Source organism: Stylophora pistillata, chromosome 2 (genome assembly GCF_964205215.1).
Source record: "Stylophora pistillata chromosome 2, jaStyPist1.2, whole genome shotgun sequence".
Taxonomy (NCBI): domain Eukaryota; kingdom Metazoa; phylum Cnidaria; class Anthozoa; order Scleractinia; family Pocilloporidae; genus Stylophora; species Stylophora pistillata.
The window spans coordinates 34,080,942-34,087,988 of NC_142520.1; the positions used below are offsets into that span (position 1 = coordinate 34,080,942).

General features: G+C 39.6%; 1 protein-coding gene across 1 annotated transcript in view; it reads right to left on the bottom strand.

The window, feature by feature from the left end:
• Positions 1 to 7,047, bottom strand: part of LOC148739208 (uncharacterized) — an 84,274-nt gene that overhangs the window by 39,721 nt on the left and 37,506 nt on the right. The gene's annotated exons all lie outside the window — the stretch shown is intronic.

Below are 7,047 nucleotides of genomic sequence, written 5' to 3' on the forward strand. Positions count from 1 at the left end.
ATCTCCCTTTGAGAACAATCTAGCGAAAGTGGCATTCTTGTAACCCGGATTACAGTCAAGGGTGTATGTTGGTTAAATGGTTGTCGAGAGCAACAAAAAAAAGCTAAAAAGCTGAAACTTTGCCAGCATAAATAGTTGACATGGGACTACATGTCATAAAAAATTTAGCTCGAAATATTGAGTGACATAGTTGTAGTGGACTTGTCAAGTTCAAAACTCCATTTCAAGGGCTTAAATTGAATTGCCAATCTTGACTACGGATGAAAGGGCATGTACATTTACCTGATTTTTTGAAACGTGCATAAAACTGGTTTTAAAATTGTCGGGGTAGTTAAGAGAACCTAGTGGTGTGTATTAGCTATCGATCTATCGATTAATTCCCGAGGAAAATGTCAATTACCCTTTAAAATGCACCCTTACCCCAAAGGATGCCACAAAGGTTACATTTCACTTTTGAGAAGTTAATACAAAATAGTAAAATGCGTCAGTTCTTTTGACATTTTAACATATCACGAACGAAACACTGATAGACCCATCCACGCTCTAATTACGACTTTTTCAGCATTCCTCAACGAGTCATTATTTGAGATACAAAAGGTTACAAAAGTGGTGCGCTTTACGCCTAGAGAGAGAGCTTTATTTATAGAGGGCAGCACTTAATAGCTAGAAGCTAATGAACTTGTGGCCTTCAAAACACCCACCCATCCCACCCCAGGGGAGGACATCCATCACACAGTAATCTCGTGCGTGGAAAATTAACGTCTCCTACCCCTAACCCTTCAGGAGACAGGACCTACGGTTTATTCGTCCTTATCCGAGAAGACTAGAATATCTATCCATTTTCTGTTATCATAGAAAAGTAGCAAATTCTCCTCAGTTATTTAAAGACCCTGAGCGTTGGTCCGGCCGGGGTTTGAACCCTCGACCTCCCGCACAATAGTCCGGTGCTCTACTAATTGAGCTAACCAGGAGGCGGTTAGCTCAATTGGTAGTGCTGTGTCATTGATCTTTACCCTTATGGACACATGTTTCACATCTGAGATGCAAACAACAAATTTGTGGCTTTGATAACATGGAATATCTTTCATAACGATGTCGTGACCATTATCAGGTTATAATCATTACACTATGCTACTTTCCAAACAGATCACTGTACAAAGAAAGAGAAAAGCAGTGAAAAAGTGATAGGAGGACGGCCCAATACAAAAAGGACTAAAAAGTATGTAAGAAGAACTAAAATAAACGATCTGCCGCCAAAGTTTCGAGAATAGATCGGAATAGAACCGTAGACAATAAACAGTGATAGCATTATGTTCTTTACCGACCTATCTCGTGTTCAATCAAGGGTGGAGGGGAGATTCCCTTGCACGGCCCATAATGGTATCCTCATGTCTATTTGTTGATTCTTCACCATTTTGGATTACTCTAAGTCTATTTATTTCTAGTGGCTCAGGTAAGCAGAAGAATTAAAGGTCCATTTAGATTCAGAACATTTAAGTAAGAATGGACTTATCAATTTTGTTCTTGACGAAAATCGTTGTAGGCCTCAGCGAATTACTACAGTCGGTATGAGTTTATTTCACCTCAAAAAGGTAGATACAGAGGGTAAAAGTTCAAATTCTTATCAGTATCTATAGTGACTGAGACTACCATATCTCTCTTCTTTTAATTTGCAGAACCACTCTCAGTTATTGCTGATGGTAAGAAACTGTAAAACTGAGGTTATAGATGTGTTTTTTTTTCCGCATCATTAAAATCTGATTTTGAATAATTATATGAACAATAAAAAAAATGTATCATATATTGTTTTCAAGCTTTGAATGGCGTAGCATTTTAAGTGTAATTTTGTGGATCAGGCCACTGGTGAATATACTTGCTGAACCCTTTTCAACGTCTAGCTTGTGTATAACAGTGATCGTCTTCCCCAAGGAAAAGGAAGCAGCCTACTTTTATACTGTGGCACCTGGCTGGATTGTGATGCTATTTTACACTACCTCCAATTTCTATTTAGTTCATCGTTAAAATGTTATATTCTTGCTGTCTAAAACTTTCTCCCTTTATAGGCATTCTTCCACTTTGAACTTTCTATTAGTTCCAGGATTTATCTTGTCAGATGCAAAAAAAAAAGGTTTTAAATGCATTGTCGATAAATGATCTCGATCCATGCTTCAGCACTAAAACAAAATTTGAATCCCACCTACTTTCATCTTTCCGAGCTTGAATTGACTCCAGGTGAATCTAAGCCGTCTTAGGTGTCTGTGACTCAATGTAGTGGATTCCCATGAAATCTCATTTCGCCGTACGGTACACGTGGTCTGAGCTGAGACACGGCTGAGCACACGGAGACATGCGCATTTTGACTTTGTCTATTGTCCGGTAGCATTTTTTCAATTTCAGTTAAGAAGACAGGCTGACAGTTTGCTTCTGTGTTTCTCGCGATTTCTTACTGAATGGTAAATAATAATACTTATAAAATTATATGCAATATATGTACTACATAAGGAAAAGAAAGGCTCGAAGAAGCTCTGTGCGAGATAGGGGTGTGTGCCAGTTGTATACGATTGAGACGACTATATTTTGTTTTTTCATCTCTGCTGAAAGTAATGAGTTTTAATTACTGCGTCTTTTACCGTAATTTATCTTAAATGTCGCTTGCACTATGCTCTATTCCAAAGCCGTGTCTGAAGTACGTAAAGCGATGCACGATTTTCCCCTTTCACGCTTATTCCTCGTAAGTTAGTCAACGTGACAAGTAGCAGATTGGTTTACGGAAATTGGTGTCGCAGTCTATTCCGATTTTAAAACGATGCTGGATATTTATGGTGACTTAGTATGTTCAGCTTTCGCTCTCTGAAGAGTTGAGCTGACGGACGATTTAATTGCAACCTTCCCTCTCGAGTCTTTTAGAACTGTTTTTTGTCGTTTGTTTGTTTTTTATTTTGTTACTTTTCTGTGATTGGTCAAGTTTTGACAGCAAACTTTGCTATTGGTTAACATGGAAGCTCTTAGTTCACGCAAAGTGTTCCATCTGTAAGGTCTCTCTTCCACATACTTTAGGGAAGTAACATTGTGTTCGCAGGGTACTCTAAACATAGAAATGGTGTTGACGATACATCAGTTGACGGCTCGCTAGTTATCAACTGAAAGCGGGTTCGTCTGACGAAAAACGGAAAAAGAAGCGTTGCAGACTTGATTCGCCAGATGAAATCTACAGGTGGTGTTCATAACCACTTCACGATAGACCAGTGGGAAAGAAAGGTGCAAAGTTATACAATATAATTTTAACTGCTAGAGAAAATTCCATTAGATCTGCTTCCAAGTGGCAGCAGACTCAGACCTTTCTTAAACTGAGGGAGCTATAAAAAATAGTTCAATGAAACAGCCACGACGAAAGATGGTTTCTAAAATGGACTGTGGATTAACGATCAGATCAGTCCAAAGCTTGTGCAAAGTTACAGGCGATAATTAGAGATTGTCGATAAAATAATATAAAGCTTTTCTTCGCAGACAATTGTCAGCTGAAAAATTATTTGAGTTTTTTCAGCGAAAATAAAAAAGGGTTTCGCGCGCTATTGCAAAGAGGCAACTTGAAGAGTTCTTTTGGTTACGGCGAATGAATGAATGAATGGATACTCTTAAAATTCCTGTGAATGTTTTTAAAATGTTTCTGTCGCCGACACAAGATGTTTGAACAGAAACAAATATAAGATTGATTGATATAAATATTTTTTTTACCCGGAGCGGGTGCATGACGCAGGCTTCGATTTCCTACATATTGAATTTTGACCGCGGGAAAAAAAACCAAAACTTTCCATAAGAGCCCTCTGTACTCCGTCTTGTGTATTACTTTAGTTCATTTCTCAGGAATATGCCAATCGAATAAAGGAAGTTTCGGAAAAATCTCCGTTTTTCCGGCTTTAGGATTGTGGATTAAAGTACTTTTTTCTTCTTCTTGCGAAAGTAGATTTCTTTCAAGTAGTAATTATGAAATTAGCATCTATCAAAAGGGCACTTTGCAAACCAGACCATGGCGTACATAGCGAAAATCACTTTAATATGCTCTTATATCGAGCATTATGTGTCCGTCATGCAAAGTTGTTTGTGCGCATTCAGATGTAACAAACCACACTAGCATCTTCGGTATGGTTACAGTTAATTCCCCAGCCGTGGTACGGACAATCAGATAGCCTTTCTTCTCTCCCCTCGCAATAACCATGCTCCATCCAGATTGGGCCGGAGTCCCCACCGTATGACGAGCAGCAGATAGCGTCGATTGCACCAGAAAAGCCACGTTGACGACACACCACATTTGCGTCATTAATGTCCCAAGTTTGATCACACACTGTGTTCCACCTTCCACCGATATATTTCTACGCGACCGTAGTCGTGTCCACCACCCACTAAACGTGCAGCGCCTTCACCTGTATGATCGGATATAATCATCGATTACGATAATATCTCAATAGAAAAGGTACCACTGATAGTCTACTAGGCATCTTATAAACCAACATCTTTTGACAAATTGAAGCGTCCTGTAACTAAATTGGCGTTACTTAAGGAGTGTTCGCCCACTTAGATGGGTCGAACACAGGGGGAGGATGTTACCGCCGCAGAACTGTAGCTTTCTAGCTTTAAACGGATTGAACATTTACGTTGATATTGTATAAAGTACTAAGTAAGAAACTTTGTAACCCGGATGTAAGCACATGGGGTTTTTTTCGGTCGTTAGGAATTTTGGCTTTTTAAAACTGGCAGAACTTTTGGAGTAAATTACGGTAAAAAAGACACAAATGATGTTGAGTTGAAGTCTCGGCAATGACGGCCCATCCTTAATGGTATTTGGTTTGCCGATAGTGTGGTAGTCTAGTGGTCAAGATAGATATAAACGAACACGGCCAGGGGTTAATTAGCTAATGTTTATTAAAGATAAACTCGAATGTATTGTGTTCGACAACTTACTATGGGTTATCAAAATCTAGTTTTTAAAAGAAAAAACTGCAACACCGAAAATGATTTATTTTACCGAACACCGTCGGTTTAAGAATTACAGACATCGTACTTTGTAAGGTCTAAGATCAATGCAACACCGCAATGCGGGTTGTACTTCACCGTAATACCATATCGAATAAAGGGTCAACACTGCAACACCGCAAACCCCTATCTCCCCCTCCATGTGGGCTGTTTTGACTTTTTTTCAAAAGAGTAACCTAAAAATTAGACAGAAATCCAGCGCCAAACAAAGTTTGTCACCGAAAGGAAAGCGCTTATTCAACTAAGCCGTACTGCCTCCACATAAGGGTGTCCTCGAATGTGACGTTACTGACCGTCAAATAGATGACGATGCCATAGCAGCACCTACTGAGGAAGATCTACCAACTATACTGGATGCTTTTAACTATGCATATACACAACTCTGCTTAAAGATAAATGCCAAGAAAACTCAAGTTCTCTTCCAACCCTCTCCAAAAGATACAGTTAAAACTCCACCATCTATAAAAATTGGAGAAACAGTCCTGGAGAACGTGGATAACTTTACGTATCTCGGCAGCACTTTATCTCCTCATGCAAATGTGGACGCAGAAGTCAATGATCGAATACAGCAAGCCGTTGCAGCTTTTGGGAAACTCCAGTCTAGAGTGTTTCAAGACAGAGACATCAGGTTAGACACAAAAATCCAGGTGTATAAAGCCATAGTTGTAACCACCTTACTATACGGATCTGAAACATGGACAATCTACCGCAGACACATAGCAGCCTTAGAAAAGTTCCAGCAACGATGTTTATGGAAAATGATGACCATTAAGTGGCAAGATAGGAGAACCAATCTCAGTGTTTTGGAACAAGCAACTATGTGTAGTGTGGAGAGTGTGTTTGTGAGGAACCAGTTGAGATGGAGTGGCCATGTAGTGAGGATGGAAAACAACAGACTGCCAAAACAGATGTTTTACAGCGAACTGACAGAAGGTAAACAGGATGTAGGAGGGCAAAAGAATTGATTCAAGGACGGGCTGAAAAGTCACCTTAACCAGTGCGCTATTGACACTAAAGAATGGGAAAATCTGGCTATGAACAGAACTATTCGGAGGAAAGCAATAAGAGATGGAGTGGAAAAGTTTGAGGAAAGGCGTTCAAAAGGCATAAGGCTGAAGAGGGAAAGGAAGAAAGAAACACAAGAACAGCCACGAACAGAATTACCACCAGGCCTGTGTTGTCCAGAATGTGATAGACAATTCAAGGCTCGTATTGGCCTTTACAGCCATTACAGAACTCACCATCAGTCAATGATGTGAAATGGACACCTATCTTCTATACAGAAGGGGAGCCAGCGACGACGACGACGACTACTGCCTTCACATAAGGGCGTCCTCGAATGTGACGTTACTGACCGTCAAATGGAACTGCTGCAGAAAACCGTTTTGATAAATCCAGCTTGAGGAGTCAGGTCTATAGAAACATTCTTCTAGTGTGATTTTCGCATGTAACAGTAGGAAAATAAGGAATTGTTTGAAGCTAATCATAAGTTATTGTTAAAGGTCTTGAAAGTACACCCACTTCATAACGTCAAAGGAAGAGTAAATAAGCCTCAAATGAGTTAATAATTCATATCAAAAGATAAAAAACTTGATATCAGCTAGAAGTTATGTAAGAAATGTCTTCCGGATTACCGTCAAACCTAAAATTTAACCGTCTGCCGTCAAATACTGAAGACTTAAACCTTCAGCCACTAAAGCTACCGTATAACATTCACTTGAGCACACATCACCAAATGCTGCTCCAGTGCTCCTCCTGAAGATGTGGCGTCGTAATATCATACCCAAGATGGAAACTTCTTTATTAATTACTTGATGATGAGAAGTTGCCTCTGAGAATGTTAGACTGAGAACGCTAAGAATTGGCAGAAAAACGGTCATCTATAAACTGATGGTTGTAGAGATCCCAGTTAATCCGAATGAGGTGTACTTTCGGGAATGTATTTACACTGTGCGGAAGATTGCAGAAAATATCTTTCCGTCGAACTTTAAAATACCTGTCGCATTCTGCAATAAA